Consider the following 9817-nt stretch of genomic DNA (forward strand, 5'->3'; position numbering starts at 1 on the left):
AACGTGTAACACTACATTTCACATTTTTGTTGATGAGTTGCCTTCAGGAAAGACTCTTTGAGGAAAGTCAACCGAATTATCAATAGTTCGGTTGGTTTTTCTCATGGTTAATTATTTTGATGTGTCCCATTAACTGTTACTGAAAGTTGAATAATCATCAGTACTGTAAGCCTAGTTTAACCTCGGTCCGAACAGAAGCCCTGCACTACTTGTGATGCATCTATACATAGAAGGTGACTTCATTTCAAGGTTTCGTGCCCGTGGGTGGTATTGGTGCTTTTTGAAGTCCAAGTAGAATATTCAGAAAGGCCTTGTAGCTCTTTATGTTCATCTGTATAATGTAGGGAGGGGAAAACAAAATCTGTTGTATACATTTGTATTGAAATAACATTTTCTTTCCTCCTGCAAGCAAAGCTGGTGGACTGCAGAAGACAACCGCATGGGATACCAAGCTCTAATGGACCTTTGGGAAGAGAAGCTGTGGCTTGTGTGGAATTTACATGGGCCTCTTGATGGAAGAAAGCTTATCTGTTTAGTATTTGTGCATTTTACTAAAATGGCAGCTTTAAAAAAAAAAAGTTGTGTATCTGCTATTGTGATGCCAATGCCCGTGTTTTAAGTGGAAAAAAAAAAAAATGACCTCTTTGCTTTGTGCTGTGTACACAAGATTGCTGGAAAAGTAAAGGAATACCCTTTTTATGGCTCACACAGCTTAAAAGTAGCTGTCACTCAAACATGCGCTCACAGTTGAGCTGATTTTGTTTCATTCTAAATAAATTGTTTCTTTTGAGGAAAATGGTTTTTCTGCCTGGAAGTGAATTGACGACAAACATTTGACCCCTTTGTTTGCAGCGGAGGGGTTACTTGCTGCTGCTGCTCAATGTTTGATCTGATAGTTGTGGGTCTTGAGCAAGAAGCAGGGAGACCGACACTTTCGCGTTGACCAGCCTGTTGTACCAAATCTGAAGAAATCTAGTTGATTGTCTTTGCTGTGGCACCCCCTTTGTTTGCGGTGAAAAAGGGGGTCACTTGCTGCTTTACTCCTCATCTTGACGAGGAAGCGGTGCTGATGCTGGCATGCAAGAAGCAGGGAAGCACCACCCTGCGTCTCAGAACGGTGTCCAAGTCTGGGGCTTCGCTGGTTCGAAGAGCTGGAGTTCCTGAATTTTAAGTTTCTGATTTATTTTGTTCACCCAACATGTTTGGCTTTAGTTTTGATTATTTTTTTTTTTAATTTTGAAGAAAAAGTTTGAAATTGCTTTGAATCTTGCACGTAAACCTTTGCACCATATTGCCAAAAGAAAAAGAGAAATGAGCCCTTAAAAGTATTTAAATGATGTTAATAAAGCCTTTCCTGACATACGTGAGGCGCTCCTCCATCTCCAGGGGCTTTTCAGCAGTTATGCAGTGATGGGTTTAGTGCTGAATGGATGAAGAGTTCCTGAGAGCTAGAGTCGGTAATTTAAAACCTTTGCGTTGGTGTCTCAGTGCCTTATTTTGACCGGTTTTGAAGCAAATGGTTCCACACGCCTCGGATGTGCATGCACCCTGATCGCGTCCCAGGTACGGCTGCATGTTTGCTTGCAGTCGCCTCACTGTGTAGTACAGATGGTGAGAGGAAAAAATGGAGGCGGCCTGAAAATGTTGTGTGCCGTAGTTGCTGCGTTCTCCTGTATTGGGGGCTCCTGAGCTGTGGAAGGCTGTTCCAGTGCAGGAGTACAACTCCATGTTTGCTGCAGGAGACTTCGGGGCGCGTTTGACAACGGCAGACATCAAGAGGAAGCTAACACTGCTGCATCGTTGGCTTCAGAAACCTCTCGTGTTATGCTTGCCGGTCTGTTAGAATTAATGTGACATGCAGATGAAGACACCTTGAAATGCAAGCTTGCCCTGATTGCCTTGACATACTTTAACCTCCTGTGGATAACGAACCTAGTGCTGTCCTGCAGCCATGCAGGATCATTGCTAGGCTGCAGGTGCCTTTCAACAAAAGGATGCCATGGTTGTGCTCGGCAAGGTGTCTGTTCCTGGGGCAAAGAGCTGTGTAAATCCCTAAAACAGGTAAGGGGGTTTAAGAGGTTGAACTGAATTGTAATGTAAAAGAAGATGATTTTGTTGTTCGCCTTTTTTTTTTTTCTTTCTTTTTTTTTCCTTGATTCTCCAGCCTACTAACTTTTACTAACGTGTTTGCTTCGGTCGACGTGCTGCTCCATCCGCTCTGGGGATGGGAGCGAAGGAACGAACTCTTCGATGTAGCTTCTGTGTTTGCTTTGGGGGTTCCTGTTAATGAACAGGAGGTTTCTCTGCCGACCTGGGGCAAGATGCCGTGCGGATAAAACTAAAGGCTTTCTAGCTTGGTGAACTAGGGCTGTTGTTTTGACTTCATGAACTGCTTGAATTAACGCTGCTTTAACCCAGAATGCTATTTATAATTTGTGTGTGTTGATATGGAAAGTCAAGCCAACGATGAGGCAAAGTTATCTGTGTGTTTATGGGATGCTGGTGTAAGCGTTTGAATTAAGCTGTTTATTGGAAATGGGAGCAATTGTAGATATTGCTGGTAGCGAGGGGAGGGAAGCGGGGAGGGGAGACTCTTGAGATGCCTTTTCTTCCAGAAGTTGGTGTTTGTAGCTAAAATTCATATTTTTGCAATGTATTTCATGTTCTGTTGAGGTACGACCTCTGAATCCGGTATAATCTGAAGTGGTGTACAAAAGGTTTGGGGCTGGTAGTACTACCGGGAGGCATGGTTCAAGCTCTCTAACTCGGCTGGGTGGCTGATGCCAAGAGGAGATGAGTGATCTGTTAGCGTAACCCAAATAAAGGAGGTGGTTTTGACAAGCTGGCTAGCTGCTCGGGTAACCGGCTGTGTGTTTCAGGGGTTGGGCACGCTCCCGCTTTTTGGGTATGCTTTGGCTTGTGTTATGGCAAACGGGGCCGTCGGTGGCTGTTCCAGAAGAGGTCTGCCTCTCTGACTCAGATTTCACTGTGTATTTAACCGGGAGATTGTTCCCTCTCTCCTTCACGTTACGTATTTATTCAGGAGACTCGGAGGTATCGTGGGATGGGCTGTGGGATGATTCTCCTATGGTTGCTCTGTAATAGCGAGTCGTTTTTCGTGTGCTGGGCCTGCCCCTCTGTCTTCTGAATTGGTTAGAGGGACCTTTCAGCTGCCAGGTAAAGCCAGGCCTTTGTTAAAACTAGTCTCTTTGAAGGGTTAAGTGCTCTATATGAATCATATTAATTTGGCTAATGAGACTTCTGGGGAAAGTGGATTTATAAAGAGAACCATTTAATTAACTGCACTGCAGCAGAACGTGATGCAAGTGGATTAGGCGGGGAACCGGTTATTTGAATTCACATGTTTTTTTAGAATTGTGCTTTTACCAGCCGCAGCTGAATTAATAAGTGAGTTTAAAACATCAGATGGCCCAGATTCTGCTCTTCGCTAATAACAAGCTTATGTTCGCCTCGTGCTGCTAGTTTACTATGAAATGGCAAATGCTCTTTGAGGATACGCTCTCACCATGTGTCCTGGTTTTTGGTGCGAGTCGGTCAGGGAAGGGGTCTGCAGAAAGACAAGGGACAGAAGTGGAAGGTATCTTGGGCTGATGCCTTTGTGATTCCTATTGTGTCTCCTTCGGTTATTGTCTAGTAGCCATGTGCCCGAGTTTAATTATAGCTGGCTTGAGAACTGGGTGAAGTAAACTCTTAAGGCAGAGTAAGCTGCTGAAGGACTCGGTCAGCTGCGCTCAGTGCGATGGGTTACTCGGGGGCGACTAACAAGAGCCTGCTGGTGTTCATCCTCTTTGTTCATGTGCTGATGGAGTTGAGGCGCTTCTAGCAGGAGCGGAGAACGTGTACGTGGTGGCACAAAGGTCTACTGTTTTGTCAATCCTTTGTATCCCGCTCCAGGGATGTATTAATTAAATGTGGTTGAAGAATTGAGGTATGGATGCTGGCAAAGGCGGTGGTGTTGCTGTGAGTTAATGAGTTGCCACCTCCCAGCCCAGCTCCCGTGCCCGTGCTTTTGGGTTTGAGCTCACGTGTGTTGTCCCGGGATCGGAATGGGTTGTGTGTGCATGTGGTCGGCTTCCACAGATGAGCAGATGAGCTGTAGGTTAATTGTGGGTAACGGATATTTCATCTACTTATCTCCCTGCCTTGACCTTCATACCTAGTTCTGCAATCGGATCTGAAGATTGGCCTGTAGATGTTTAGCTATCTTCAGTATTTCCTGTCCCCAGATCCAGTGATGGGTCAGGCTGACTTTTAGCACTGCGTACAACTCGGTCCGGTGTCCGGCCCCGAACTGGCAGTTTTCCCTGTAATTTCTGCCATTTGTAGCGAGCGAGCGCTTAGATCCTTTGTGCGTATCCCCGTTTCAAGCCTGTAAAATTAGACACTTTAGGTATGCCTCAGGACACCCGTAGGGTGCAGAAGGATTTCGAGTTAAGGGAAGCCAACGAGGTCTCACGAGGGTTGTTGTTAAGCTCTTGTTGCCGTTCGAGGGGAGTTGTCCTGTGGACCATGGTGGCGTTTGCCATGGTCCCACTTGGCCAAGGGATTGCTTTTGGTCGTTGCCTGCAGCGTCGGCGGGCCAGCCTTGGGTGCTTCGGCTCCGGACCCAGCACCGTTGCCAGCACCTGGGCAGAGGTTCGGTGCAGGATGAACTCTTGAACCACCCGAGCTGCTGTCGCTGAGGCTTGCGGGGAGTGCACGGTGGGGAAGGGGACGTTGTTGTTTCTCATGCTGCTCCTCTTGGGTGGATGAATACAAGACTTCATGTTTCACATCTGCCGGCCCAGCTGCTTCTCTCGCACTAAGGCGTAACGGCATAGACGCGTTCCTGGCTGTCGGATATCTTTTAACAAGTGCCTTTGCTCTTCCTCACGGCAGGCAGACTTGCGTCCCGGCAGCAGGTTGAGGCTGGGAGAGCCCGGTCCTAGATACCACATCCCTGAGACCGCCCTTATCTCAGCTGGCTTGGCTGTAGCTCCCTTTCCCTGCTTGACCGAAGGCTTGAGGGGTTGCAGATCAATTTATTGGCATTATATTAGACCCTGGGGTGTTGTAAAGACACCCTTTGCCTCTCCTGAGCCGGAGTGCAATCCTTGCCCTATCTTGCCCACGTGAGAAATATCTGTAGGGGAAAGTTTTGCAACGCTCAGCGGTGGCTTAGGAGGCAAAGTCTGTATCACTTTGGAAATGGAGACTTTGACCTCTGAATTGCTTCTGAAATTGGCCGTGGCCATGAGCAAGAGCTCCCATCTCCTTTGTGGTTACCGCAGGCTTGAAAGCTTTTCCATGAGGATCTCTTAGCCAAAGCTAAAACTTCTGTTTTTTCAAACATCTGTTTTAATTTTTTTTTCGTTAGGGTAGCTGATAAATTCCCATCGACTTCAATAAAAATCGTTCTGCTACCTTTAAAGATTTAAAAAAAAAAAACCAACAACAAAAAACCCCTCCTCACCTGCTGGGGAGGCTTTCATCTCGCTGGAAGTGATGCTTTTAAATTCAGGCTTTGCTGAATTTCAGCCTCATAACGCTCTGCTTCGCAAACACAGCTGTGGGACGTCTTCCAGGCAGGGAGGGAAACAAGCACCAAAAAAAAAAAAAGAAAAAAAAAAAAGGCCGAGCGGTCCTGTTATCAGCGTGTGTAAGGGCAAGTAAACAGCCGAAACCGCACACGGTATCTGCCAAACAAGCGGGCGAAGGAAGAACAGCCTTGTTTCCTGTTGCTGGAAGGCCGTGTTGTCATATCCTTACCCAGCTATTTTAAATTGCTTTTTCGCTTTCTTCCTGTGGCTTAAGGTAAACGCAGAAACCTCAGCAGCAGGTTGGTAGGTGGAGCACCTCGTTTGGGGTGTGCTGTGTACCGCCACCCAAAAAACAGACCCACAGCCATGAAGAAGCTTCTTGTTGTCCTTTAAAATCTGAATTATGTAGAATCCCCCCCCCCCTCCATGGTTAATGAGTGTCTTGCAAAGCTGGCGTTTCTCGCAATATCACGTAGGCAAGAGTCTTGCAGTGGTTTCGTGTGTAAAGCAACCGAGGTGCCAAGAGAGGGTCAACGTGAGATCCCGGGTGATGGGTTAAACCCAAAACTTCTTGCCCCTCACCCTGGTCTCGCACCTCCGAGCGGCTGCGTGATTCCTGGTCGGCTCTCCGAGCTCACCCAGCGCTCGTGCACGTCGGAGAAACGGCTGAAACGATTCCAGCCCAGCCCTCGGAGGGGATTTTATTGCGAGATAAAGATCGCTGCCGCTTATGCGATAAACGTCAGGATCAACTTGCTCTGTATTTAGTGCCTGGGTTTATCCGTCGTCGGCATCTGAGAGGAGCGGTGGGAAAGTCCCAGCTTTGGTTATTAGCAGACTTATTTTTTTTTTTTATCGAGGAGAGAGGCTGACCATGGAGAGCGCGAGGCAAGGGGGAGAGGTTTATTCTGAGGAATGGCTAAATCCATGTTTTAAGATCTCTACCCTGACTTTCAATGACCCAGAGCAAGGTTACCACAAATACAGAGCGAGGAAGGGGAACCTGCCGCTGATAGCCAGGGCTCTCAGAGGCGTATGATGACTGTATAAAATAATAATATAAAATAATTCCAGTGTGAGTTAAGGACTCGTGCAGCGCGCTTCTCGATGCGATCTCTGATTGCGCTGACTTCCGTAGCTTTTATATACCCGAGCTGAGTCTTAGCAGCTTTTTATCCTGGCTTATGTAAAATCAGTGGAAGCGGGGATTAAGATCCAGCAGGTGCCCACCCCATAAATCAGTCCTGCCGAAATACCTGGCATGGGTGCTGGAAGCGGGTCCCAGTGGGCGACGGAGGGTGACCAGGCTCTTCTGGGCAGGGCTGAGATGGCAGCGAAGTCCCAGTGCTCTTGTGTTACTGCTCGCTCCCTTTTTGGCCAGAGCTCTAGCTCCCGGAGCTGCCTTGCAGGATCGTACCTGGGAATAAATCATTGAATAATGACAGAAAAGCATTTTTCCCCCCTGTAACTCCCAGGAAGGATTGTAGCCTTGCAGCCAAGTTATTCGGATGAAGCAAACCTAGGAGTAACTAATCCTTAACTGCAGCAGCGTGTGCTGCGGTGTCTTGTTGGAGAAGCCGAGTTCATGTTTTCTTCTCCCTTTCTCAGTCTTGCGGTGCTAAAATTAATCAGGAATCAGGCTCACAGTCCTTCGGTACTCAGAAAACTTTATCTAAAGAAAGTAGGGTTTTGTTTCAAAGGCATTTGCGGGTGTTGCACCAGGTTTCTTTTGGGATACAGTGAAAATAGGGAGACTGGTTCCTCGGGCTTCTTGTAAAAGCCTTTCGTCACTGACGTGCTTCACCAGTGAGCTCTGGTAGCCCGCGTGTCACTGTATCTTTTTGGAGAGGTCTTTAGCGTTCGGTTTCTCTGCGCCATCTGCCTGGCGTGAATTTTAGGAAGGTTTTCAAACCGAGGAATCTTTGGTAAAATGCTTCCAAATCAGATTTCTCATCAAGATACAAGTGCAGCGCAGTCGGCCGTAGCACGTTACCCCAGGCATCGCGCAAAAGATGATGAGCTTGGGGCAGGAAAACGTTACACCGAGTGACTCAAGAGTGCTGCTGTTAGTTTTACAAGTTGGGGTTTTTTTTTATTTATTGCCAGTTAAATTGTTTTCTCAGAAAGATCTCTAGGAGGCTGTATTGGAAAGAAGTTGCTAACAGAGCCAGCGCAGAGGTGATGCTCGAGAGGTACAGGCGGGTTGGAAAGCACGAGGGAATCCAGTCCTCTGCTGTCGGGCTGCCGCTTTCCCAGGACCAGGAGGGAGGACTGGGGAGGGCACCACATTTAAGCAAAGCATTTTCCACGCAGAAGACCAGTTTAGGCCATTGCTGCTCGTTTTCTCGAACCTGTATTGTGCGGTTGGGTAAGGGAGCAGGCACGAAGGGGATTTGCTAGTCGGCCTGAGAGATTACAGCTTTTAAACTGGTTTGCTGGGACACAAACGCTGCTTTTGCATTTATCCAAACAGCATGTGATGCTCTTTACTATGCAAAACTGGCTTTATGAAGTTATTTGCAAGATGACTTCAATGGGATAGAAGAATCTTCCCCCCGGCAGATGTTCCCATCATCGTTGCTGTTTGTTTCTCTAATGCATGTGTTGCGTGTGTTTTGCAAGTAAATAAATGGCTTTAGTTTTCAGAGCTGCGAGGAGAACTAAAACATCTGTTCTGTGCTTGCCTTCTCAGCAAAAGGTGTGAGAGGAGAGAAGCGTATCTGACCACTGGAGGTTATCCTGAGCCTGCTCGGTTGCAAAGACAAAGGCTGGAAGACTCTTCTCCCAACTCCCAGCCTGATGGTAGGACTGTGCAGGGCAGCTGGGAGGAGTTTCGTACGATGGGGACCGTTTACCTCAACCTCTTGTGATAGATAAGAGGCGATCAAGGCTAGAGAGAGGTACTTGGCCCCTGCAGAATTATTTTGGGGGCAAATAAAGGCTGGTGGTGCCCATCTGCAGGGTAAGATGCTGTGGGAAATGGGAGCTCCTGAGCTGTTTGCTCCTTTGCAGAAGGAAACAGAGGGCACAAGCACTTGGGAGACCCATTTTTCTAAATAAGGGTGAGGAATTGGTGGCATGTGTTACTCTGGAGAGGACAGGGGAGGACTCTCCTCCTTAAAAACCTGGAGCTTTTAAGGGGAGCCCACTTGTTGGAGCAGATGGGATGGGAGGTGCGGACACCGCATCCCACCGCAGGTCATTTCTTGGTGGCAAAAGAGGTGAAAATGTAGCAGGGCTTGTGTTGAAAGGAGGAGGGTGTTGAGCAGAGTGGCTTTATTTACGGGGAGAGGAAGAGATTAGACCATGGGGATAGGTGCTATAAGTCGTGTAGAGCGAGAGCAGCGGGGTGACGATGCCGTGTGTTGGCTCTTCTTCGTCCCCGCGTTGCTTTGGTCGCTGGGTCTCAAACTGTTAAGAGCGAAAAGCGCTACTGAGCTCAAATACGTGTTAGGGAGATGCAGAATAAGAGGGGGGTTTTAAGCTTTTGGACTGGAAAACCTGAAGCCAAGTGTTCATAATAGTTCCTATTACAGCAGCAAACCAGCGCTGCTGGTAGTCTTCAATTTGTTTGGGAGGTGAGCGGTGAACTATAATGTTTCAAGAGGTGAAAACTCAAAATTTGCCAATGAAAGCTTCATCCCTGCTGCAGAAGGTCTCAGCTGAAGGCTTAGTGCAGGACTTGCTTGAGCCGAATTACACGGTACCCACTCGCCCCTCTTAAACTCCCAGTGCTTTAAATGCTGCTTAAATAGTCGTCTTATCCTTAAACCCCGGTTACTCGGAAAACGACCCACTAGAGATTCTCTCGTGGATACAGGTATTAAGTGGTACAGCTGAATCGCGTACTGTGTTTGATGCAGTGGTTAAGGTGTAAAGGGACAATTTCTGAAGCGCTTGCTGCCTCCGGATTCCTGTCGGAGTTAGGAGAAGCTGTGAATCAGCATATGAAAAATTAACCACTTCGTAGCACTGATATTCCCCATCTACTGCAAATTCAAGGCTGAATTTTTCCCTCGTTTAAGCACGCCTAGTTTCTTTGGCGTTGTGTAGTTGCGTAACTGCTGAATTTGGCCCGTTATCTGCGAGGGAACTTTCTTGCCTGCGGCAAGGTTTAGGTCCTTAATACCGCTGTAATGTTCTGTAGCTTTTTATTAAATATAGACCACTTAATTTCATGCTTGAAATAATGCATTTGACAGTTCAAAGGAGTGTTTCTATAGGAGAAACAACTCTCTTGTTGGTTTAATATTTAAAAAAAAAAAAGGGGGGGGGGG

Source organism: Pygoscelis adeliae, unplaced genomic scaffold (genome assembly GCF_000699105.1).
Source record: "Pygoscelis adeliae isolate BGI_AS28 unplaced genomic scaffold, ASM69910v1 Scaffold482, whole genome shotgun sequence".
Classification (NCBI taxonomy): Eukaryota; Metazoa; Chordata; class Aves; order Sphenisciformes; family Spheniscidae; genus Pygoscelis; species Pygoscelis adeliae.